This window comes from Amblyomma mixtum, chromosome 1 (genome assembly GCF_055824585.1).
Source record: "Amblyomma mixtum isolate Tamu chromosome 1, ASM5582458v1, whole genome shotgun sequence".
Lineage (NCBI taxonomy): Eukaryota > Metazoa > Arthropoda > Arachnida > Ixodida > Ixodidae > Amblyomma > Amblyomma mixtum.
In genome coordinates, this window is record NC_143012.1 from 309175160 (window position 1) to 309201464 (window position 26305).

Here is a 26305-nt window from a genome sequence, read left to right on the forward strand (position 1 = left end):
ACGGCAGCCACGTGGCGTATGCTCTGGACGTCACATCAGCCTTTCGGCCTTGTCCTACCATCGTTCCACCCGAAAGAAGAAAAAGGAATAGAAAGGTAGAAAGTGTTAGACTATTGCAATTCAACGGGAATGGAAATTAAAATGAAAGTGCAACTTCAAGGTTTGAGCTGTGATGTTAACTGAAAAGTCCTCCCGGAAATAACAAACTCGTGTCCCGTGTCCACCGCTCGCATCAAGTTTACTTTGTCACTCTTCTTGCCCTTTTTTGTGCGATGAACTCAAGGACGATATAAAGTACGAAGGGTATCTTTCAGAGGAAGGCGGATTTATAACACCCGAAATACAATACGATGTCTTTGCATTCATTCTAAAAGTACAGTTTCTAGATCTTTTAAAGGGTGACGGCATGCCGACCTTTGCCTCTTTATCATTCGCTGCTATTCCGTTGCGAAAGGGTAGTTCACTTTAATGTCTCATGTTCGCTGCATTACAGGTGGAACGTAGGTTGAACGCCTAGTAGAAAACCGTAAGTGATATTGTGCTCATTGCACTGTGAAGTAAAAAGTTGTGACGAGAAATTTCTTGGGTTCGCAAGAATATATAGCGTGCGGAAAAAAAGCTGTTGATTAAGTATTGTATAAAAAACTTGTTAAATATCGCTAATAGAGAGAGAGGGCAGAAAAGATGGAATCCTCTGCACGCACTGGGTTTATTTTTACCATCTCCTCCGAATCTGCTCTTCTTGTCTTTACGAGATCTATTCCTCTCCTTTCTTCCTTCTGGAGTTTCTCTCACGTGGAACACACTATTCTGACTGATTCACTCCTCTCTCTATTCTATTATTCTCCTTTCGTCACTTGTCCGTATTCAGTCCTGCTGAAGCTCTGTTTTCTTTTGTTTTGCATTACTTTCAGTGTGATCCGATGCTCCGCTTATTCATTAAACAGCCGTAACCTTTCTTCTTTACACTTGAAACTTCATCTCATCCGCCCACCTGACTTTCTACCGCCCCCTGCTACTCTTGCCTTCTCCATGTAGCAAGTTCGTTACCCTTATCGACCGTGGACAAGTCCTCGTGTCTAAATAGTTGACTCGCTGACTAAGAATTCTCTGATGCTCTCCAGCCCCCTGTTCATTTCATGCTCTCCAATGCCACAAATGTATAATTTGCCAACAAGTAGCTGTAGTCAATGATTCGAAAACTTTAGGATGGCTTTCCCTGAGGTGGAAAAAAAGTAAAAAAGCGAAGACCTGATGAAGCAAAGAACCAAACGAAATAATCAGTCGAAGGCTTTTTCCCTGATGTGTTAACTACATTTTAAAGGTCGCGAAAAGTTGCATTCATTCAACACATAGAAACAAACTAATTGCACGAAACTGCCCATGTTAGCTGGGACATCCTTATGTGTAGAGTAACTTCTTTACCAACTGCGGAGCTGGAAAGTTATTATCCATTCCCAAACGGGAAAAAAATGACAAAGTAAAGACGCATAATAATGTAAGCAAGACATAGTTAAAATGCTATTTTGTTGAAAAGTTAGGAAGAAGTCTGGGAAACCATTGAGGTTCGAACGACGCTTTATAAACAGGACACGATTTAGGAACCTAACTGTACCAGCTGTTTGAGTAATGTTATTTTCTATACCAAAACAGCCTCCGGCTCTGCTGTACGTGCAAATGTCACGTCTCGACCAAACGCACTATGATTGTAAAGTTCATACGCCCGACAGGTAATTACTCCCTTATTACAAATTTACTCCACCTTGGGGGATTCCCCTAAAACATTTGACCAACAGGTTAGACAGCGAGCCGAATCACCATTGCTTTGAACAATGTGATTAAACACTGCACTGCCGTTTCACCAGCAACATCGCGTTAAGAGAGAAATACTGGACCATTCACAATAATGTATACTACAGACAGCTTTATTCTAGTTTCTAGCAACCAGAGTTTTTGTACTGAAATCCGAGTCCCATGAACGTGAGTTGCAAAAGAGGCCTAGAGAGTAATATTTCTTTTTTTGTACCATAAAGCTGTATACAAATAATTTTCTAAGCTTTGAGCTTAATAAATGGCTTAGGGGATGTCGTGTTCTTAGAGACTTACTTAGCGTTGTCATAACGTAAGTCTGTTTCTCCAGTCGTTTGGTTCAAGATTATGATGTTTATCTCTATCAGTGATTATAAATTTGGCACACGTGGCAAACTGAAGTAATAACTTGGTCTGGGCTAATTGCTTCATAATCGTCAAGGATTCTAAATTCGACACTGAACAGAACAGGGAGAAAGGAGGCACATGAACAAGATGACCAGTTCTGTCATTATAACTTTAGTCTTCGTCCCCGTTCTTCTTTGCGCCTTCTTCAGAACTCTTTACGGTAACTTGCTCTGTTCAGCTTCTCCAAATGCATTATGTGCGTAAATACGTGAATTGGTGGAAAAAAAAAACAACAACAAAGACGGTGGATTTTTGATGAAGTTTTTCGTCGAAAGACTGAATAATATTTGGATGTCACGGCACGCTTGTAAAGGCTCTCCAAAGCGTCAGCGTCGAATTGAAGCAGCGGCACCGTTACGACGTCATTAAAAAGCGAATAATAGCGCTAGAAAAAGGGGGATGGAGATAAGAAAAAATGGAGCCAATAAACGCATACTTTTATTGTCTGAGTAACGATGTGGCCGTTGGATCACGGGAATTTGAGGGCTGGAACCAGTATTCGTTATTGGCCACTAGAAATCAATGCCGCTACTTTTAGAGTGGTCGAACTTGCGGTGCCTATTTCCAAGATTTGCAAGCGCTCATTTTTTGTTAAATTGAATCGTCAGAGACGGAAATTTTATGTACTCACAGATTACCGGCTGATTTACAATAGGTGTAGATAAAATGTATTATTTGCGTCCAGTGATGTTTTATTGCCTTCCAAACTCTCACTGAAAATTCCGTACATGTATTTTGTCTACATTACTCTGCCAAGTTTGCATCTGGGGAGGACAAGGTCAATGAAAATGATGGGTCTGAAAGAATGGCTACTTCATTTCACTTTACTTTATTGCTCGTCCGATTAAATAGCCTCGCTCCTTTGTAACGTATCCTGTTTGCAACCTGGCGCTCGCTTCGTGTTGCTATAGTAGGATGCAACGTAAACAGCAGTTGCTTACACTGGGCCATGGTCCGCGGCGTACTGTATTACTAAGCCGGTCAATCACAATAGTAAATGAAATCAACTTTTTAATGTTTGACTATTTCAAACAATTCAGGTATCAAATTCTAGAGCTGATAATTTTTTTCTTGTGATTAGCTTCTTGTTGAAGCCACATGACAAGTTTTAATAGCGGACTACATTTTCTTTTGTCGCGGAGGAATTCTGTGCGGCGGTCCTGAATGTGGGCGGAGCTTCACTGCAGACTTAAGTTGTACCTGACTGTAGCGTGCGAAACATGTGTGTTTTGTGCTCTTCGCCATTCAGTGCTTGCTGAACTGCGACTTCCCTTTTGTCCTTGTCACACGTTACTCACGAACGTACGGAGGCTGCAGGCACTTTCATGCTTTGCGATACCCAAGACCTGAACGCTTCTGGGTTGTCCTCATCCGGGTTGGCATTTGGTGCCTATCTGTGTTGACATTCCTGGGCTCAACAACAGCCACCTCACGCGGTGTTAATTAACAAACACGAAGAAATCTCAGCCGCTGGCTCCTCGATATTGTCACGTTTTCTTCCCACATTTTTACCTTTTGTATTTTTTACCCTCTCCTCTTCGCCGACGGTTCACCTCTAAGCAGTTTGTTAGTAACAGTGCGGGTCGCAGTGTTTCTGGCCTTGGCTCGCCACCGCGAACTCGGACAGTTGGTGTACGAACGCGGCATGCGGCTTCCTTCCAAATCCCCCCCGTAAAAAAAGTAGGATACGTATGGATGTTTTACCCCGCTTAATAAACACACCCCGATTTTTTTCAGAGATTTTTGTTGGGAAAAAATGTTCCTTAATTAGGGGGGGGGGGGGGGGGGGTAAATAATGCAAATCTGCGGTTGGTCCAATCGGTCCAACTTTGCTCTGACTTCTGCATGAAAGACGTGACCACGAGTGAAGTTCTAGTTTGCTGTGGTATGTAGAAAATATAGTGTCTTATTTTGTTGTTCCAGTCTCGCACTCTCCCGGCCCAGCTGCAGTGATTCAACTTAAGGACTTTCGACTAGCCATGTGTCCGCAATGCCCCTTCAGAAGCTTTTGCGTCGAGTTGTTTTCAATTGAGTGAAACCTGCCAAGTATAGCCTTGTCTCGTTTATACGGACATCTTGGTTCCCGAGCAAAGCTGTTCATAAAGCAAGTGGTTCACAATAACTATTCATGAAGAAAAAAATCAGAAATAAAAGAACTTTGGTTGGTTGGTTTATGGGGTTTAATGTCCCAAAGCGACTAAGGCTATGAGAGACGCCGTAGTGGAGGGCTCCGGAAATTTCGACCACCTGGGGTTCTTTAACGTGCACTGACATCGCACAGTACACGGGCCTCGAATTTCTCCTCCAAAGAAATTCAACCGCCGCGGCCGGGATCGAACCCGAAAAGAACTTTGTAATTAAGGTCTGCCTCTGTGGATAGTGGTATCAGTAAAGTGGAAATTATACGAAACCTTGGAAGTTTGAAGTGCACTGTTCTGGTCACCATTCTCTTCTAACAACTACAGCGCTGTTTGAAGCCCTGGTGGCGCATAATTTCGTGACGGCGGTCTCATGGCGTTTAGGCTTATCTTCTGCTGCGGCTCTAAGCATCCCATGAACTGCTGGTGCACATCCCTACTTAGTCACTGGTAGCTGTGTAAAGCGGCTGCGAATTTTTCACATCACCTCATAAAATGCTCTGGTTTATGGGGGTCTAACGTCCCAAAAAGTCTCAAGCTATGAGGGACGCCGTAGTGAAGGGCTCCGGAAACTTCGACCGCCTGGGGTTTTTTAACGTGTACAGACATCGCACAGCACAAGGGTCTCTAGAATTTTGCCTCCATGGAAATTCGACCACCGCGGCCGGGATCGAACCCGCGTCTTTCGGGTCAGCAGCCGAGCGCCAGTTCGTGAAATACATCAAACCGTAAGGAACGTCAGCTGGGCATCTTGGCACTGTAAAACATGAAAGCACAAACAAAAATGGCCGTCACTAAAGCATTTGAACATTCGCACAGCCTTTCTGGGGTGTCAAACTACAGGAAAGAAAACACCTGGTTGAGGCAGTCGAGATTTGGTTCTCATAGCTTTCCATTTTAGCGCGTTAGAAATACATGGGCCTCAATGAGCTCCGTGCATTTTAGCCCTGCACATTTTCCGGACAATGAGTTTCCATATTAACGAGTCGTATATGCATTGAAAAAGTTTTCTCCTCAGACAGATTGTTCATAATTCGAGTCGTCCATATTATCCGGGGTCGGGTTAAGGGCACACGACAGTATTTACTGATTCCACTCGGAGTTGGGTCAGCTACAGAACTTCAAAGGATACCACATGCATGAAAAACGGCATAGCGTAGGAAGGACTTAAAAGGAACTTAAAAACTTCACTTCAGATCATTATTTCTTAAGAGCTTACCCAAAATATTCAGCACGGTAAGTTCATGAATCGATAAGGTTCTCTGGTACATGCTAAGCGGAAGGCTGGTTGAAGGTTAAACGAACACAGGCGAACCTGTTTTGATGTGCAGACTTGGAACTCTCACCATTGGTCTAGTTAACAAACGTAGTAAAATATAGTGCAGTCGCCCCCCCAAAAAGGATACAGTATAGGTTCCTGTGAAGGGGCCCCACTTTGGTTTTGTAATCGGTGCGGTGAGCGGCCTTTGCTTTTTACTATGTGCAGTCATTTTTAGCGTGTAACACGTTTCGATACGTTGCAGCGCTTGTTTCCAGGATGGGAAAGAAACAGCTCCGAAGAAAATAGGAAAAGAAAATGAGAAAAACTCAAACACAAAAATTACGACACGTGCAAATTTCACGGAGACCGTCAGTTACAAAAGTCGCCTGCATATAACACACTAGTTTGGCGCGCGAAGCCACGGACGTCTAAACGGCACAACCTCCGCGTGTTCGAAAATTCAGTACTCTTGAATAATATCGCCAGACAATTGCTCTTGCTTGGTATCGAGAGTGACTGCCTCATGAAACAAAAGGTACGTGGCCGCATGGACGGCAGTGAGCCGACAAATGGAAATAGAGTGAAGTCGTATTAATGCGGAAACCTTCAATGGCTCATACTGTCGTCCGTTAACAAAGCGTGTCACACGCGTTTGATGGTTGCTTCGGATAGAGGAGGAAAAAATTAACCTAGAAGTCAAGTTTGATGACTGTAGATTAATTAGTTAGTTAATTAATTATAGGCAAAAATGTAGAAATTGCGTCAAAATAGCGCGGACGTCGATATAGCCACAAAAACTGTGTGACGTCTCATCCACCAGAAGTCGTCACAGCATAGTGAAAATTGTCACAAAATGATCGAAGAAACATCAGATTTGTGTCAAATTAGGTGAAAAAAACATGCAATTATGCGTAATTAACACTTAAGATCAACGAAAGATGTATAATTTGGGTATCGATATGGCCACGGTAACAGTGTGACGTCACATCCACCGGAAGTCGACACGGCATAGTATCTTCGACTTTCGCCTCTCAACACTTTAGTTGCCAAAGTGTCCTCGCAATTTTTATTCGTTGCGTGTTTCAGTTTATTTTTGTTAACTATATATTTTAATGGTCCTCTAATAAAAAATCAGCTCAGAGTCACCGCCTGTGTTGTCTTTTCCTTTCCTTCGTCCCATTCTTCAGTGCTTAGTTTTTTTGATGCGGCTATACCAACGCGCCTACATTTTCACCGTTGCGTTTGTTGTCAGTTCAGTTTACCCCCTTCCATATTTAGTTGGTTTAATCTAACGATTAATGTCTTTGAGGATGCTACGTCAACTATTGCGGTGCTGCCCAGCTCATGAGATCGACTGAGAGTGATGTAAAAGCTGCTCTGTCAATAGCCTCGTCGCTAATTTTAGGGGGAAAAAGAGCGGGGACATGGCGTCAGTCAATACATTCGTGTATTTCGGCGCACATGCAATAAGCTCCACTGTGTCATCCCCAAGGCTTAAATTAGAACTTAGAGACCCCGTCCTGTGTTTTCCAATAGAGCACATTGATTAACGCGCACTTCGTCGCTTGTCTCAACTGGCCGGCTTCCTGGAGAGAGAAATGCTGTTTGCTCAGTCAGCTATAAATAGGCTTCTCTCTAGAAAAGCAGTTAGAGGTGGCAACTTTTGAATTTGGTAGGGCTCCAAGGAATTATAGTTTTCATTTTTCGCGACTCATCTCTGATGTAAAAATACTAATTTGCAAAGACACTTTTTTTTTCACTTTACAGCTTATTGATTTGTAAGAACGAGTTCTTAGTCTCGATGTTATATTTTAAATTATAATGGATTCTAAAAGCTAAACTCTGAACAGCAGACCGCACATCTAACCTTGTCATTCCTTGACAGAAGCCAACAGCCACAGAAACCTAGGGGCACAGGGGATTTTTTAATTTATTTATTTAATTTTTGGTGTTGATAAATTTAGAATATTACTGAATATACTATCGCTTAAAGCTAATTGATTAGAAAAGCAGAAGAAAAAACAACCACATGCCGCCGGTGGGATCCGAACCCACGACCTCAGAATTACGCGTCCGGTGCTCTACCTCTGAGCTACGGCGACGGCTGTCAGATCTTCTGCTTTCGGGGGTATTTTATGTTTACAAGTAACCTTGATAATCATATCCATGATTACAAAAATGCTGATTTTGATGCTATTAACCATGAACTGTCTGTTTTTCTAGACCATTACTTGCTAAGCTTTCATGATCGCAGCGTGAATGCTAACTGGAGCCTGTTTAAAGAAAAAGTTGCTGCGCTCACTGAAAAATATGTTCCACGCTTAGGCATCACCTCTAACCGTCAATCACCATGGTTCACTAAATCGTTAAAACGGCTCTGTAATAAGAAAAAACGCATGTTCCGCTCTGCAAAACTAACCGGTTCCGAAGAACGTTGGACTGCTTATCAGGCCGCGGCCCATGAATATAAAAGTGCACTGAAGGATGCCAAAGATTTGTTTTTCAAAGACACATTACCTTCCCTTTTGATAAATAACCCTAGGCAATTTTGGAGCGTAGTTAACAAAAAAGACAATTCATCCATCAGCCTTAAAGACTCCAGTGACCAACTAATTCATCCTAATGAATGTGCAAATGTTCTAAACAGTGTATTCGTTTCAGCTTTTTCCAAAAATCAGTGTTCGGTAACCCCTGCATATAACAGTGCTGACTTTTTACCGATGGATTCTATTATCTTTGATCCTGCTGGAGTGGAAAAAATAATCGAAAAACAAAAGGTTTCTTCATCATGTGGTGTTGATAACATTAGTTCTAAGTTCTTGATTAAAACCAAAGTGTACAGCGCAATAATACTCTCTAACCTATTTCAGCAATCTCTTGAAACAGCATGCATACCTGATGACTGGAAGGTCGGGAAGGTGATTCCCTTGCATAAATCTGGTGATCAACATTCCCCGCATAATTATCGACCCATCTCACTTATCAGCATTCCGTGTAAAATTATGGAGCATGTTATTTACTCTCACCTTGCATCGTTCCTTGATTCTAATGCCTTTTTTACTGACAGTCAACATGGATTTCGGAAGTGGTTTTCTTGCGAAACACAGCTTTTAACCTTCACGCATGATCTAAACTCATTCCTCGACAGGGGTTCCGTTGTCGACTGCATATTCCTCGATTTCTCAAAGGCGTTTGACATGGTCTCTCATCAACTGCTTTTTTTTAAACTTAGTAAACTTAACCTCGACCCTAACGTTCTTAGGTGGCTGCATTCGTTTCTCACTAATCGTTCTCAATTTGTCACCGCTAATAATGCTTCTTCCTTCACTTCTCCAGTTGAATCTGGAGTGCCACAAGGCTCTGTTCTAGGGCCTCTGCTTTTTCTTATATATATTAATGACTTACCTGACAATCTATGTTCAACAATAAATCTTTTTGCTGATGACTGCGTCATATACCGCGAAATTAACAGTGACTCTGATATAGCTCTTCTTCAATCGGATATTGATCATGCTTTTGAATGGACTAACAAATGGAACATGGAACTAAACATAAAAAAGTGCAAGTACATGCGGGTTTCTCGTCGTAACACCACATTGTCTTCATATCGTCTTAATAATTGCAGCCTTGAGTCTGTGCCTTTTTATAAATATTTAGGTGTCTTCATTTCCCATAATCTTTCTTGGAAAGTACACATAGACCATGTAAGCAATAACGCTAATCGCATGCTGGGCTACATACGCCGTAACTTTAACGTTTCTTCTAGCTCCGTAAAACTGCTTCTCTACAAGTCGTTGGTTCGTAGTAAACTAGAATATGCTGCATCTATCTGGGACCCCTATCAAGAGACACTAATATACCAACTCGAATCTATACAGAACCGTGCGGCCCGTTTCATTCTCTCGAATTATCACCGTAACTCTAGCGTCAGTGCCATGAAATCAAGCTTATCACTCCCATTACTGACGCAACGTAGAAATATATCCCGCCTTTGTCTATTCCATAAGATTTACTATGATAACCCCATCCTTAAGAGAAAATTTATAACGCCACCTTGCTACGTTTCAGCTCGGATCGATCATCGTCATAAAGTTGGTATTCTTTCAGGCCAAACAAACCACTTTTACAACTCATTCATCCCCAGCACATCGGCACAATGGAATCACCTTCCCCGATCGGTCGTCGAAATAAGTGACCATTCTGTGTTTAAATCGGCTTTAACTAACTTGATGGTAAGATAGTACATGTAATTCTTGCGCCCTGCCATTTATTCTTTTCAGCATATGTTGTAGTTCAAAGAGACCTGGTGTTTTTTTTTGTTTTTTTTTCCCCTTCACAATTTCTGCTGTTTAAGGGCATGACAGAATGTGTGCACCAGTGTTTTCCTGCCATTTTCAACAATTTCCTCGTGTTTTTTTTTGTTTGCGTGGTATGCTTACTTTTATCCTTTGCTCATAATTTCGTGTTAAATGACTGTTAATTTGTTTGATTGTATTTGCTGTAACCTACTGATTTGCGCGAGCCATATTTTTGTTCATTTTGTGTTACTTGTAACTGCTGTTCTTTTGTCATTTTGTCTATTGTACCCCACTCCCCTCTGTAATGCCCTCGGGCCCTGAGGGTACTGAAATAAATAAATAAATAAATAAAACCTAACCTTGAGAGTGTTCATCAGCGCCACCCACGTTCATAAGCGGCGGACGTGGAACGTCCTGAGTTACCGCAGGTGTGACGTAGAACGTCATCGAACGAAGAGGATGGAAGCTGCGTGAGAACCCTCTTATGCTTCCTATGGCGTCAAGGCTGCCAGAACCGAGTCCCTCGCTAAGCAATTAAGCAAACAAGGGAAGGGGATTGAGGGGCTCGTTATAAATATGACAGAAGCCAACAGCCATTACGTGCAATGCGGACGGTAAAAATGTAAATAATTTTCGTTTACCCTCGCATAGGAGTATCGAATCATTTTGTTTTATTTGCTGACATATTCAAACAATACGTTGAGTTGTCAACTGCCAGTGGTTAGAGAGGGCTGCTGTGCTATCACTCGCTGCAACCCCCCCCCCCCCCCCCCTCCCCAGCCCTCTACTGGCAGTCTAAAATTTCAGCAGGCGTACTCTCACATTGGCAGATGATGGAGCAGACGATTTTCAATTTTGCTACCAGTTCATTGCATATGTTTAAATATGTGTTTTCAGTTTTATTGCTCGTATAAGTTAACAGATTAAGCTAATTTGCTAACTTTAATTACACAGTAATCATAGATTTTAGAGAGAACCAGCAGTTATTTATCGCATTTTTGCCCAGAAGCATGTGGCCCTTCACCCACATACTTCTGTGCGTCATGTGGTGCCGTCGAACATTTATTAGTGAACTTGAACGTCGGTGGCGTTGGATTTCTTCATTGAAGAAACCTTGAAGAAACGTCATCATTGCGACCTCTTACAGTCGCTGTGCCCTGCAGAGAAGCTCGAAAGCCAACGCGGCTTTAATCAGGCGATTACGTCATTTTTTTCGAATTCTATCACGAAAAGACATCGCACGCGTTATTTGCATGTTTCATACATTCGAGCCCTTTAAACTCGTGGAATTCTGGAATCATTTCAGTGGTCCTTTAAGAGCAGACTACAGCTCAATTGGAATTAGGGATGTCAATCGAATTCGAGCCCTGTGAACGGATTCGATGTTTTCTTTCTCAATTTGATTATATTCCGAGAGGGTTGTCACGAGTGTTATCTGGAGGTTAACATTCTTAGCGCTGCCTAACCTGCGCTCGATGTGCCTAAAAAGCAGAAAATTAAGGCTAAAAACCTTCATGAATATAGGTAAGCAATGACTTACAAAAAAGTAATACAGAAAGGATCTCCGAAAGGCGTAAATTTCAGCGCGAGAAAAGCAGAGTTCATCTAGCATGTTCAGTGGATGCATTCTATCGGTCCGTATTCGTCGCGAGGTTCCTTGAATAAATTATGCAGATCGTGCAACTTCCTCCAGTAAAGCGCAATCGCCCTTCCAACAAAATGCATTTACCACTTGTGTGAAGACGACTGACACGTGCCTCAGGTTTCAGCGTTCATCGAGTAAACATGACTTATTCATACTTTTGACGCGCTATTGTCACCGAGTTCCTTTATGCAATAATGCAAGCCCCGAACACATGCTAGTGGAACGCATAGCTGAATGACTTATGCGATGTCTTGAAGAACCAGTGTTAGGACCACAAAATGAAACATCCGCAGCTGCATGGCGATGAGAATGGGCAAAGTTCAGAGGGGTGGCAAAATCACGTTTGTGAGAATACAGAATTCAATGCCTCGATACGTCCTGTAGAATTTTCAGCACTTTTCGATCTTTTCCAACATAAAAAAAGCCTTTTTTATGCGCATTTGACATCAGCGAAGAGGATAAAATTTTTGAGCAAGGCTGCCAAGGCATTCGTGAATCCAATGCCCATACAGTCATTTTTTGCTCGTTTTATTGTCTTCGCTTAGGCTTTGTGAAACTGCACTAAAAAGAAATAAGCACATCAACCACTTACAACGGTGATTGAACAGCCTCCCTGGGATTGACGAGACCGGCTCTACACTACAATACACTAAAGAGCCGAAGACGGAAGGCGAATGTAGAGCACCAAGTGAATAGACTGTGAAAGATGAATGTAGCGGGTTAGTACCTTCTTCGGAAAAAGGATGCTTACTACAGCTTTCAGGCTTCAGTTGCGCTTGCACCCGCGGAATCTTCTGTGCCTCGATGTTTATGCCCTGCAGGTAAGAAAAAACTGCTAGCATGTAAGACGAAACCTCGGCTTATTCGCGCACCCGGTGGCTTGCAAAGTATTTCACATCTCTACTTTTTTTTTCCTGACGAGAAAACGAGACAATATCCGGATCCTGGTCGACCTAGCTTCTCTGGATAAAAATCTCACCGTTCTCGAGAATAAACCGGTTTAGGGAGCAAATAAATGCACAAAAAAGAAACGGGAGTTACTTGAATATATAAGCCGACTTTATTTGGAGGGCTTCGGCGCAAGCCGCCCGTGATAGCCCTTCGATCGTGACCGAAACAAGCGCGACCCAGAGAAAAAAATAGTGCGTGTAAAGTTCTTTTACTGAACACAACATAAATTCCAGCCCAACAGATCGAAACAGGGTACGACAAGCTTGAACACATCGAGCAAAATAACAACACTGCGACAACAAGACGGCCTCTTTCTGAACCACAGCGTTTTATAACACGGCTCTGTGGAATGCGGCACGATGCATTCCGCAGTTCTGCTTTTCTTCTTTCTCGGGTTCTTGGCGGTGCCGACGGCTGCCCCAGTAATAAGAGAGGTCGGCGGCACCGGCGCTTTTATTGAATTATCGAGCGCCCTCAAAAATTAGATTTTCCGAGAGTTCGGCGCAAACAGCTGAACACATGAACCCGTTCGACAATGACAAGATGCATTGCATAAATCATGATGATGATTTGGAGATTCATGAACTTTTATCGACCAGGGTCCCTCATGGTCAGGATGGCTGCCGAAAATCATTGCCAACGCTTCCTTTGAACACGAACCGGGTTTGTGTGCATAATGATGAAGGACTTTGCAGAGTTCACTCTCCGAAAACACTGTACGGTACGATTCCGCTATTAGCCCGCATGTCTTCGAGACACCGAGCTCAAATGCTATATATATATATAGAGAGAGAGAGAAACGGACGGAAAGGCAGGGAGGTTAACCAGGTGATGCCCAGTTGGCTACCCTACACTTGGGGAGGGGAACAAAGGGGAAAAAAGGAAAAAGAGCAGCAATGAAATGAGTTTTCTAAGTGTCCAGCGACCAGTATGTCACGGGGACAGAGGGCGCGCACTGAAAACTTAAAGATTATAGATGGGAATACAACCCCGAATCTCAGGAGCGCTTTCACCTCTTTCCTTTGTGAGGAAGGTTGTGTCCAAGGCCCCAGAACGTTGGACTCTGTTAGAGGACGCGAGTCCAAGCGGTACAGAGTAGCAATTAGGAAACCGCGCTCTCGCTCAAAACGAGGACAGTCACAGAGAAGGTGTCCGACCGTTTCATCACAACCGCAATGGTCACACGCTGGAGAGTCTGCCATGGCGATGAGATTGGAATAAGCGTTTGTGAACACCACTCCCAGCCACAGGCGGCACAACAGTGTAGTATCACCGCGGGGGAGGCCGAATGGTATATGATGTTGAAGCAAAAGGTTGAAGTGGTGCGAGCGGGGTGTCCAGCTCTTGTTAGTGGTATGCGGACAGTGTTGGTTGTATCGTGAGCCGATCGAGCAGCATCGTCAGCTAAGGCCTTACCAACAATGCCGCTATGGCTGGTACCCATTGGAAGATGATTTTGTGATCTTGTTCGATTGCCTGATGGTGCAGGTATTGTATCTCCGCTACAAGTTGCTCATCAAAGGCTAAAAAGCAAAACAAAAACTGTGCTGTCATGTACAGGGTCAATCACGCTTAGAGGGAACACGGCTCCGCGTGGCCACGAGCGTGCGGAGTGCCATTGCATCCAACCCGTTCATGAATCAGTGAGGGCCGCCGCGGTGGCTCAGCGGTTATGGTGCTGGGCTGCTGTCCCGAAAGACGCGGGTTCGATCCCGGCCGCGGCGGCTGGAATTTCGATGGAGGAGAAATTCTAGAGGCCCGTGTGCTGTGCGATGTCACTGCACGTTAAAGAACCCCAGGTGGTCGAAATTTCCGGAGCCCTCCACTACGGCGTCTCTCATAGCCTAAGTCATTTCGGGACGTTAAACCCCATAAACTAAACTAAACTACGAATCAGTGAGGGACCTCGACGTGGTGCTTTGAGTCATCCGCCCCTTTGCACGGGTTTGCTACCGGCTTGGTCGCAGTGGTGCTCCGCATGTGCGCAGCCACGCGGAGCCGTGTTTCCTATAAGTGTGACTGACCCTGTACTAATACGAGCGCGACATTTAGAATAGTTAGAAATGAAGCTGCGTTTTAATCCCATCAGGCAGGGGTGCTGCCACAATCAGAGCGGATCTGCTGGTGAGCCACACGTGAATATGACCTCAGTTGATACCGGTAAGAAGCCAACGGAAATATTAAGTTCCATTGCTTCCTGTGAGAGTATAAGAGTTAAAATAAAACGTCAGTGTCATGCTCATCAGTTCGCACCCAAAAGCGCTCTAGGAGATTGAAAGGCCTTTTAAATTGCAAGCGTCGACAGTTGTATCGTTAGGGGCGTCATCGAAAAATAAAGATGAGGTCGTCCAGTTGTAAATGCGGTTCCTGATTCAGGTATTCTTTAGGAAGACTGAATCTGAAGACGCAGCCAAGAAGACCAGTCAATACCGTATGAAGCCGTATAAGGGCCGCACTTAAAATAAAAATTGCTGTGAATTTTAAAGTTGCACTCCATACACGAATTAAAAATACACATATACCCACCTTTTTCCTTCAGTTGTCTAGTCCAAAACAGGGGGGCGGCCTACACATGGCTGTGGCCCTTACACAAGATTATGCAGTAATTGGACTTTTGTTGAACAAGAATTCAAAATGCTGCCAGTATAATTTTGCAAGAGTTAAAGTGTTTATTTATTTAATTTTAATTAATTACTATGAACTTCCCGCTTGCGTCCCGGGCAGGGAGGTTTCTGTTCCTGCCATAGTACTTCCAAGATGCCTTTTAAACTTATCAGTTACATCTATGAAAAAAAAAAAAAGAATGAATGATGTCAGTGCGTGCAACATGCGGAAGAATTGGAGCCTTATGGTCCAGCCGGATTTAGTGCCGAAAAGGAGGGTGTATATAAGTGTCATCATTCATGTTTGCTTCCAAGAAGTATTCTAATAACAACTTAACGCGCTGTGTTCACCTCCTTGTTTCTAATAACTCTAGTTTTAGAGCATATAAATTTGGATACGGTTTTTCCATCCTTTCTTATTCGGCGCACTAGAATATCATCAAACTACGTCGACGTTTCAGACTGCCGTCGTAGACGGGGTACTAAAAAGGCGCAATTACTGCCTGTCTGCTTTGCATGAAGACATAAAATCTACTGAACGTGTAAATAACATCTGAAGATTTATTTTTCTATAGCGATTAACCATGCATATAAAGAAAAAACGCAGTGTACAATTCGGAGCTTTAAAATGGGGATTCCTCACTTAACTCACTGCAAAAGCAATTCCCCCTTGTACCTATAGATGTGGTTCTGTTTCAAAGTATCCACAGGACTGGAAGAGCTGGAGGTGCGTTGTAAGATTTCATTAGCTACAAAAAAGTAAGGCCATATTATGGTCCTTAATGGCATTAAAAATCTCATTGGGAAAAAAATCAGTTGTTGGTCAAAAATTCGCCCACTGGCTGGAGGAATTCCCATCCCCAGACAGGATAATTCCCATTGGCTGGAGGGTAATGACCTCACCAGGCAAAATAATTCCCATTTGCTGCAGGGAGTGACGTCATTACAGCGGCAAATTTCGATTGGGTGAGGGAAATGACTGTACTCCCGGCTGCGACATCAACGGCTTCTCATGCTATCCCACTGAAAACACGCAGGGTAATTAGGTGCCAATGTGAATTTTTTAAATACTGAAAATGACCTGAGCTTGCCATTATTTGCATTCATGTTTAGATCGACTACGGACGTGCAGAGAGACTAATAATAAAGTTCGCGTTTGGGTACTTTACTTACGTAGATACGGGCATCATTTGGTTGAGCTCTAATTTTTTCTTCTCTAACTCTTTCTTTCAATATAAATTCCATTTTTACCTTTGTTCTTTTTAGAGTTGAGTGAAGATGCTCAGAAAGCGACTGAGGAAAAGCCTTGAGAAGAACTAGTCTCTTCATTCATTTTTTATTTTTTTTACAAAGCACTTTACTGCAGCGCCTCGAACAAAATAGGAGTCTCAAGACTTGTTTATTATGTGCCGTCGTAAGACTGGGTATAGCATGTGTTATGAATAATGCTTACTGTAAGTCGTCTTCAGCTTAAAGCCAAGGACTCCCCTACAGACGACTTAGTTCGGAACACGAGGCGATTGCTTATCCTATGAGCTCTAAAGCCTTGTGTCGCGCCGCTTCTTTCGTCAGAGCCGACGCAGCGCACCACTCTAAGTAGCTCTTGAAGCGGATGAAGACCATATGTGTGGTGCCTGCTTGTCTATGCCCTCCTAAGCTGCTCATGCTACCCAAATCCATTTTTCGAAGCAAACATTTTTTTATACGGGTTCCTCGTGTCACCGCTTTCCAAACGGGGCGAGGATTATTATGAGTTATGCAAACACGTCCAACGGCGTCTGCTCCCTTTATTCTTCAATTGGTCTTGGGTCTTGTTCCTAATGCAAAATACACTGCCATGATCCTAAACGCACCTGGGAATAGACAATGAGTTCACTGCTCATACATAGTCGAGTGGACATACCTACTAGCCCAAGTGAAAAAGCAAAAAAGCCATGGTGGTTTGTATTTGATTTTAGACTGAATATTGTGATGGACGCGATATTAAAATCTTTAGAGGCAAACAGATCAATAATAATAATTTTAAACACCTTCCTAGGCGTCATTCCATGGTCCGCACATATTCGCCATATGATTCAAGCTAGGCTAACTGCATGCTGCATTTGTATAAGGTACTATTAACTGCTTTCTAAAACACATAGTGAAGGTGCTATGCAGACTGAGCTTGCCAGTCATTGGCCTTTTCAAGCATGATCCAAATTCTAGTGTGTTTCTTGCTATATACCTGTGTGGAAAACAGCTGCTCTTTCCTTGTGGGTATTTACTGACTCTTACCTTACATAGCACCCCTCTAATTTTCAATGCAATCGTGATATTCTGTTTTCATTAAATGTTCGAAAAGCTCCACCGTCCTTTCAAGCCCTTTGCAATCCGGATTTCCTCCGCTTTAATAACTGCATATTCGAGAGAGTGGTTACTCAAGCAATAATCGACGATCGCTGCAGAACTCAACGGACTAATTTGTAAAGATTAATTTCCGCTTTGGAGGCGCAGCACGATTACATTTTCCCCGAAAGTGAGGCAAGCTCGTCACTCTTAAACAACAATTTCAGAAGTGGAGCTTACCAATTTACATAAGGTGCACCGCGAATTTCAGCGCAAGGCGAGATGCCGCGATTGTAAGTCAAAAGGTCGCGTCGTGCGCAAATATTTTGCGGCCACGAAGAACAAACTGTTGGTGGTTATATCTGGGCGTATCTTGAACGTTTTTTTTTTTTCGGGGGAGAGGGGGGGGGGGGGGGGGGCGTGGGACTAACTTCACTAAAACAAGATGTCTGAACTAAATACTGGGCCTTTGATTCGCGTCGTCACTGCTGCGTCGCCTTCTCTGAGCAAGGGTTGCTCGCGCTTTGTTAGTACTGCGGTCTGCCATTAGGTGATGTTTACGGTGTGGCGGTTGCTATGGCGGTGGTGAAAGCCTACGGAATTCCAGAATAAACAAGCCGAGACACTGCAGTTGTGTACCTGGCAGCGTCTTGTGGCTTCGAAACGCAAGCACTGAGCAATGGCGGAGAACTAGTTTTCATGTCTTCGCGACTGGTGTGGAAGCTAGCTTGGGCTACAAAGACGCCTAACGAAGTTAAAGGAAAAGCTTAAAATCAACATGACTTACCCGCTGGAGCACTTCTGTTTATGCATTCCTATAATCATATTTCCTAACATTGAATGATATATTCATCTGGCATTAAGATGGCCTGGACTATGATGCATGGAAGAAGCGAGAGGTGTTAGAATAACAGAGTCGACACTAACAGAAGAAAAGCGTCGTCTGGGTAACCGGAGTATCTAATGAAATGAAGTGTCAAGATATTCACGGATATGTTGAATGGGCGTAATAAGCGATGTTTGGAGAGGGCTTTTGCTGTAGAAAGGATTGGACTGATGGTCACGATGATGATGAAGCTGAAAAACTGTGCACTGTATTCCGCAACGCGGGTTGTCCATCGACCTTTACGCTGTTAAGTAAGCCATCGTGCTAATGTGCTTAACTTTGCTAATGCGCAGTAAAGACGAGAGCGTAGAAGCTTAGAATGAGCTGCTGAAATGAGTGGGGTTTGCGTTTTGTTTTTGAAGATAAGGTTTAATCGTCTGCTGAGTATGTAGTGGAATGACTGAACAAGTCAAGAAATTTTTTTAGTGAATTCGGAAATGTTGGCGACGTTAGTTGCCGCCCTACAGGAATGAGTGAAATAATCGACAGTTAGCAGTCCTTCTCGCATAAGATCTACATGTGGTACACTATATGGGTGTGTTCTTACACCATCTTGTGGTCATGAAAAAAGACCGCATGAGAAACGTTCGGCGACAAGTATGTATCAACAGTTACACAGCAGTTTTCGATACACACCGCCTTGTAGTCTTGAACGGAAAGTCCCAGACTCACAAAATATGACCAGGAAACTCCGCTCACGGCGCCGGCGCAAGAACAGTTTGTTTTATTTTAGGCACCCACAACGTTAGTAAACACAAATCCGGTGCAATAAAATGCCAGAAACCTTAATTTGTCAAATTTTATTTCATTTCTTTTTTTTTTCTCTGAGACAGAAATAAGAGCAGCAGCAAAAATCCGAATGCTGGCTTTTGCCTCTTACACACTTTGGAACAACCATGATTTAACACAAACTTGCGTATGAAATATTCACATTAACAGTTCCCGGCAAATTAATTTCGAGAAAATGGTACACAGCGCTGAAAACAAATTAAACAGCACAGCAATATATCAGTAAAGCGGTGCACCGTTGTAAAATATTAACGTAATTCTGAACGTTGTCTTTACAAGCTTAGTACACATATAATATTACTGCACAATAGCTACAAGAATGAAAACATGTCTTACAAAATGCACATACATAGGCATACAAATTAAGGATATCAGCTTGAGAAACTGAAATGCATCCAATACTGTCTTGTACCAACAGAGCTTTAAGGTGTATTTGTTTTCGAGGTAAAGGCACCGAGGCTGATTAATTCGTGTATTTGCTGAAAACACTAGGTTTGTGATATTCATTATGCTGTCGTCCATAATCGGTTCTTATTTGGGGTGGAAGAGACTATAACTTTTTATGGAGTGTGTGCAGAAAATTTCTATTGAATTTTCAAGTTTCATACTTATATGACTGCCACGGAGACCGGTGGCTCAGCTGAAGCAGTAGCTGCCACTATAAATGGAGTGATCCATTATCGCTGGTGTATGCAAGCAGCATAAATGAACAAGCCTAAGACAGAATATAAGCTTATCAGAGCAAACAACTCGCCAGGATATTGCGCTAAGCATGCAGATGACGTCTCTCCTTGCTTCAGAGAAAATTTATGCTCGTCGCCAGACACCTGTTCGTATTACGCGGACATGCTAGCTCTCCACAAAAGCTCTCGAGTCTTCGGTAAATATTTGTTCTGGCACGCTTTGTGCTCAGTGACAACACAGAGAGCACGCTTGTCACGGTGCTTTCGCATGCTGCATGGATTTGTCTTTCCTTTACGTTGCTTCCGCTATACGGATTAAGTTTTGGCCTTACTATGTTTTGTCATCGCTGCACTCGCCACAATTTTTTTAACTTTTTTTGTATGAAGGGTACGCTTCGTGGAGCAAATATTTGCATTAAAATTCGTAATTTGGCATTAATGTTTCAGCTTAGAAATCTTCAAGGAAGGCAGAATTTTGTGCATCATTTTGCTGGAAATTTTTTGAAGTTTGTGTCGAGCCTTACTTGAAGGCCTATTTTCTTATCGATCCACAGTACGTAAGTAGTGGAGTTTGAAGTAGGGGACATTTATGGTATTGATGTTTGTTTATTTTTATTTATACAATACCTGCACACTCTGTACGGCACGATTGGGGAGGAAAATATAAAAACAATTTTAGTATTAATTACATCAAGCTGATGATACAATGTACGAAGCTCTACAGAAATACATGCATATTGCAAACAAAAGAGCTAGAAAACTGGGAACCAGCGCAGAAAAAGGAACCAACCATACGCTGACAACAAAAAAAAAAGCATATTGCGATATGCAGCACTCATTTAGAAGTACGAAAACTTTGAAAATCATCAAGAATAGAGCAGCTATGCCTATAGTGTATGTCACCTCGAGCTACCATACTGGGGTACTGCAATGAATCGAATTATTAAGGGAATAAAAAAAGTATGGCAGAAGGTGACAAGCATAGGGTACGACTGAATATCAGTAGACGATACGAGTAAGCAATAAGCCGATAGACAGTGTGCGGAGAGTTTGAGAGCTCAATATAAAAACAGGTTCAGTGGCAAATGATTCAGTGGAGCCGCGTGTTGTCATGTCAGAATTGCCTGCTTATCGAAGGGGACCATCGAGGGACGATACGTTAATAAACTAGGAATTACCTGCAGCGACTGCTCAGAGGCCCTATTCTCTCACAACAAGGACGCGAAAGTATCGCTAAAAAACCACTGGACGATTACACGTGTATCTGATGAGAGAATTCTGAGAGAGCAGTTGGAATTACCCTAAACGAACAATTGGAGGCGTTTGCTCGAACGAAAGGTTTTGCACTAAGCCGAAGCTTCCCACACGCGACAGAATTGTTCTGGAAGGTGAATGAGAGCGGAGGTTGTCGGTTAGATGGCGGGTTGCTCTTCCGAAGGTTGGGTGGGGATATATGAATCGAGGGTGTCAGTGGGTGGAGGTGGCCGGTAGACAGTGCTTCTGAAGGGCATCGGACTTTTCCACTGCGTTTGAATTAGACACGGCCATCGCTTCGAATGCGATAGCGTTAAGGCTCCCGTTTTTCAGAAAATTCGGTGTCGTCGGCGTTGTCGTCGGCGTTGTGAGCGAAAAACCGGTCGGAGTGGGGTGGCCAGGTGGCCACAATATAAACCCTAGGTGGGCACCTTATGGCCAACCTGGGGCACAACATTGTGCTAGGCCTCGCGCAACCCACCATGATCGAAAAAGGGGCCGGTCACCTGACCATTCCACGTCATCCAAGGTCACGTGACTTTGTGGCATCATCGCAAACAAGTTATGCGTCTTTGCTTTCGAAGCTCCCGCTCTTCATCGGTTTCGGCTGCCCGTTTAGCGCGTTTGCGCTCCGTATCGATTCCTAAGTCCCTCGCATGGTTGGCAATGTCGAAAGGATGATCAGACTCGGCCCGACGTATGCGAGTACCCGCTCTCGCAGACGTCGGCTCTGGCTGACTTGCTTCGTCCATAGCTTTTTTGGTTTTTGGTTTTATTGGGGTTTAACGTCCCGAAGCAACTGGGGCTATGAGGGACGCCGTAGTGAAGGGCTCCGGAAATTTCGACCACCTGGGGTTCTTTAACGTGCACTGACATCGCACAGTACACGGGCGTCTAGAATTTCGCCTCCATCGAAATTCGGTCGCCGCGGCCGGGATCGAACCCGCGTCTTTCGGGTCAGCAGCCGAGCGCCGTAACCACTGAGCCACCGCAGCGGGGCGCTTCGTCCATAGCGAGAGGCTGTATAGGCAGCTCATGCAAGTCACATTGTGCGTCACGTGGTTACTTACGCAGCTCCGCTTCTCCTGTTCAAGGTCATTCGTGCAGACGAAGCGAAATCGGCGCCGCTAGACTAGCAAAGCTTTCGCTTTAAAAGTTTGTTCACGGGAATAATCGCATTATTCGCGGGTCGTCTGCAAGGAGTGTTTAGAGCGCTAAACTTCAAAGAATCAGAACCCTGCGCTTATGTGTCCTTTATATTATTTGCTCTGCGCACATCTGTGGGCGTATCACCATGTTCTCGCGGTTGACGTACATTTGCGCCGTACTAAGGTAACACAATGCTTGTTTTGTGAGCACGTGTGTGACCTTCACATTGATTTTCATGGCAGGGCAAATGACGCGCGACATTTTAACGAAACCTGCGACAAGTCACCCTTGCTCATGTTGAAAAGCTGGAAGCTCGGACAACTGTAGCACTGCTGTAAAAACCAGCTGCAAATTTAAGGTAATAATCGGGAAATAAAGATAGAAAAAATAAGATCCGCCCGGCGTCTACGAGACCGATCCACGATGCTGCATTTAAAAATAAGAAACTAAGACTTTGAAACCAAGCGACTATGCCCAAATTAAACGAGGCACTGGTATGGCCAAAATTTGTTCCTTACTTTCAGTCAGGTTAGGCGTACTGAACAAAACCTTTCCCTGGAACCGCTACGCCTGACTATGCAATCATTTCTTAACACTGGCTTGCGAAAGAAGCCTCTGGGCATGACCTAAGGTGCGTTATTATTGCATATTCTTGGCCTCAAGGGAATTGGGTGTCTTTGAAGAGCAGAGTTCTTTAGTCCCTCTACGGAATAAGTTTTGATAGTTTATAGAGTTGTACGAAGCACAGCCTCTTTGTTTTTTCTTGAGACATCACTTCGGCTGCTCCACAAAACGTAATCTTTTTTTCCCCGTAACACCATAAAATTAAGCTACCAGTCTCTTTCTTTCGCAGGATTATGCGGCACCTATTTCCCCGTTTCATTTCACTTTGTCGTAGTTTTATTTCAGTACTTGCTTGTGAGAGTTTGTAGCTTTTATCCTGCGGTGCACTGCAATTTTTTAATTAGTTCTCGAAACTATAACGAAGTTTGAATTAGGAAAGTAACTACACTGTAAGAAAGCGAAGGACGTAGGGAAAGAATAGAGATAGTGAGGGGGTCAAGATGCAATCCAAAATGTACCAATTTTTAGATGAGAAATGTCGTCTAGAACAGATCTTCGAAAAAAAAAATGCAGTCGCTGTATTGTGCAGCACTGCATTGCGCACGCCTGCCATGGTTTGGGGTTCCGCCTTGACATTTATAATTTCTGATTTTCTTTATAATGAACATGTAAAAACATACACCAGTAGTTTTACCCTTCTTTTGCAAAAAGTGGGCGTTTATTATCTGGAGATATTGTTCTTGTTGGTATGCAAATGCAGAACAGTTATATTTTTAAATTGACTCAGCGAGTGTTTCCTTTAACTACGAACAACTTTTACTTGAAAATTAAAGCTGAGACGAACAGAACCATGATGGCAAGGTCGGCGGACTTTAACATGTTCAAGCTGCTTTTAAGAACTACAGGATTTGAGAAGTTTTGTACGGCATTCTAGGGCTCTAGCATGACAGGTAAGGTTGACGGCGAAAGAGATTTCAATAGAGCAAATGAGACCCGTACTTTTAAAATGTGCGGTCGAGTATTTTGTATTCATAAAGTCTAACGAGTCAAAGGAAGATCCGTAATCTGTCACTCGACCCGAAGTTCTCAGAGAAAGACGAAGGTTGCTGCAGCCTTATTGCTGGCTGCGAGTTATCGAGGATACTGGTTCGGAAGATTGGCTCTTATTTTGGAAGTTGCTGAGTTAAAAAAAAAAAAAAGGATGCCTATGGAATTTCAAAACTGCTTTTCGTATTTTCTACAAATTTTGACTATTTCTTTACTTTGACGTTAGTATTTTGAGATGTTGAAACTAAGAATGTCTATGTGTGGAATACATGCGCAGTTAGCTGGTGCGCTCGTCAGTAAAGTGTTTATCGTTCTTCTTGAGATGGAGTTGATCAATAAATGCTTGAGGCTGAAAAGTAAGCTGTTGGAGGCCAGCTGGTGGTAAGAGGCTCTAGTATTTCAGGGTATCAATTAAAACAGGAGCCCGCGAAAACAAATTTTACTGGAGCTATATAAGCCGTTAATACCCAAGCAACGAAAACACTGGAGAAAAATCGTGAAAATTGGAATTGGCCAGTAGTGATATCTAGACACGAGAAAGGTAAAATAAGCTGGTAGATCATTTTGGATCAAATTTATTTATGCGCAATTTAATTAGCAATTAACGATGATTTCTGTTACTTCAAGAACGACAAAACTGAGCAGAAGTACGCAAACACTTACAATAAATAATGCCAAATTTCGATAATGTTCTCCAACAAGCCTTTGCAGCAGGACGGCTGCAGGAATTTGAAGCTGTTTTGTCATTACGGTTAGCTCTTGGGGCAAAAATAAAAAAAAGATTATTTTGCGTGTTTGGCGCCTGTCCCGTTGACCTTGCTTTGATAAATACTTTGGAAAAGTCTTTTCGTGCTACAGTATAATGCGTTTTAAATATCTGTGAGCAATACTGATCAAATTTTCATCATCTGTATAGTACATGATACGCCAGTTGCTGGGGGTAAAAATTTGTGACGTGACAGTAGACATCTGTGTCCAACAATTGAAAATTTTATTTGATGTTATGTCTGGGCGCCGCACTAGCTTAGGGATAAATGAAACGAAAATGAAAATAAAATGAGGCGAAATGAAATGAAGAAATAGGTGCCGCATATTCCTGTCTTATTGGTTCAAAAGGATTTGGCCCTCTCATTTCATTCCGCTTGATTTCGCAGGCTAGTTTTGCTACTTAGACTAGTTTTGCTTGCGTTAAGTTTAGAGTCCGCAGGGTACGTTAGAACAGATGTCTTTGATCAAATCAGTAATGAATGAATGAATGAATGAAAACTTTATTGTCAGCTGTTTGACGGGTGTCTGTCTTCTGCAGCTATTGTAGATGACTGGCAGTTGAACTCTGTCGGCGACCCAAACCAGGTCAATTATCTCCCTCTCTTTTGGCATAGTGCTCAGAATTTTGTACGCGGCTGCGGATATTAGCCCTCGCTCAAACTACGCAAATTTAAATTCCATGGTGTGATTAGGCCAAAACTAAGAGATTTGCTGACTGTCGCGACACCTTCGGGCAGTAAAACAACTCTGTACGAATTTAAACTTCGCGGTGCGCAATATCCACTTTACTGGGTTGCAACAAAATCAGTGCCACAAATGGAGTAACAGATATAAAAGGATATAGTTAAAAGCTAAAACAAGCAGAGGCGACTGCTTTTATTGGACACATACAGATGACATAGTTACCTACTAACTTACTCAAAGTGGCCACCGCGACTATTTAGGTTTCGGAGTGTAGTTTCGCAACTGGTATGACCAAAGGGCTCTGTTTGGTCATGATCGTACTCATTACGGGAGGCACACGAAACAAGAAGATTGTTGTGACCGAAGAAAAGTTAAAAAATAAAGTAGTAAAGGCCAGCGCCCCGCTCATGTTTGTTTTTTGGATACGCTTCTTAACACGTTATTTTTTGCAAGTATTCCCATGACAGCATTTTTTTCTTTCTTCTTTTGGTGGGTAGGTGTGGAGGGGAGAGGGTCGAACGATATATCTTTCTACACGAGTTTCGCAACAGAAAGTAAGCGACCTGTAATTTAGTTAATAATTGATGCAGGCCTGAGTTCAGTCTTAGCGTGAGTCGTTGGTGATGCACAGGGATGATGAAACTTACTCAAATACAGATCCCAGGGTATCTTACTTCGCAGCTGATATGGCGCGCCGGTGTCCCATCAGTTGAAGTTGGGAGCTAAAAAGAAAACAAAAGAAAATAAAAAAGAAACAATTTATAAGACAGGATAATTTGTACAAAGAAAGGGGAGTTCACTGGCAACAGATCAGGCTCTGGGTACGATGATTTAATTGAGGAAGCATATGTTAAACATGGAATTCGTATACTGTCATATTGCAGAAAAAAAATGATAGAAGATGTTTTTGGACGTAAAAGGTTGTGATCAGGCAGTAGATACACGAAAAAGCTCTAGCAAGACACACGCTGAAGCAGGCCGAAAAGTTGGGGATGTTGATCAAAGTTTACGATGGGTACTGTAACGCTACAGCTGAAGTGACT

At 43.0% G+C, this 26305-nt stretch overlaps 1 long non-coding RNA gene across 1 annotated transcript in view; it reads right to left on the minus strand.

Annotated features, from left to right (window-relative positions):
* LOC149372386 (uncharacterized) overlaps positions 1 to 25989 on the minus strand; it is a 44601-nt gene extending 18612 nt beyond the window's left edge. The window contains exon 1 of the long non-coding RNA XR_016292339.1: positions 25910 to 25989. This is a non-coding gene — a long non-coding RNA (uncharacterized LOC149372386). The remainder of the gene's footprint in view (positions 1 to 25909) is intronic.
* Between the last annotated feature and the right edge of the window lie 316 nt (positions 25990 to 26305).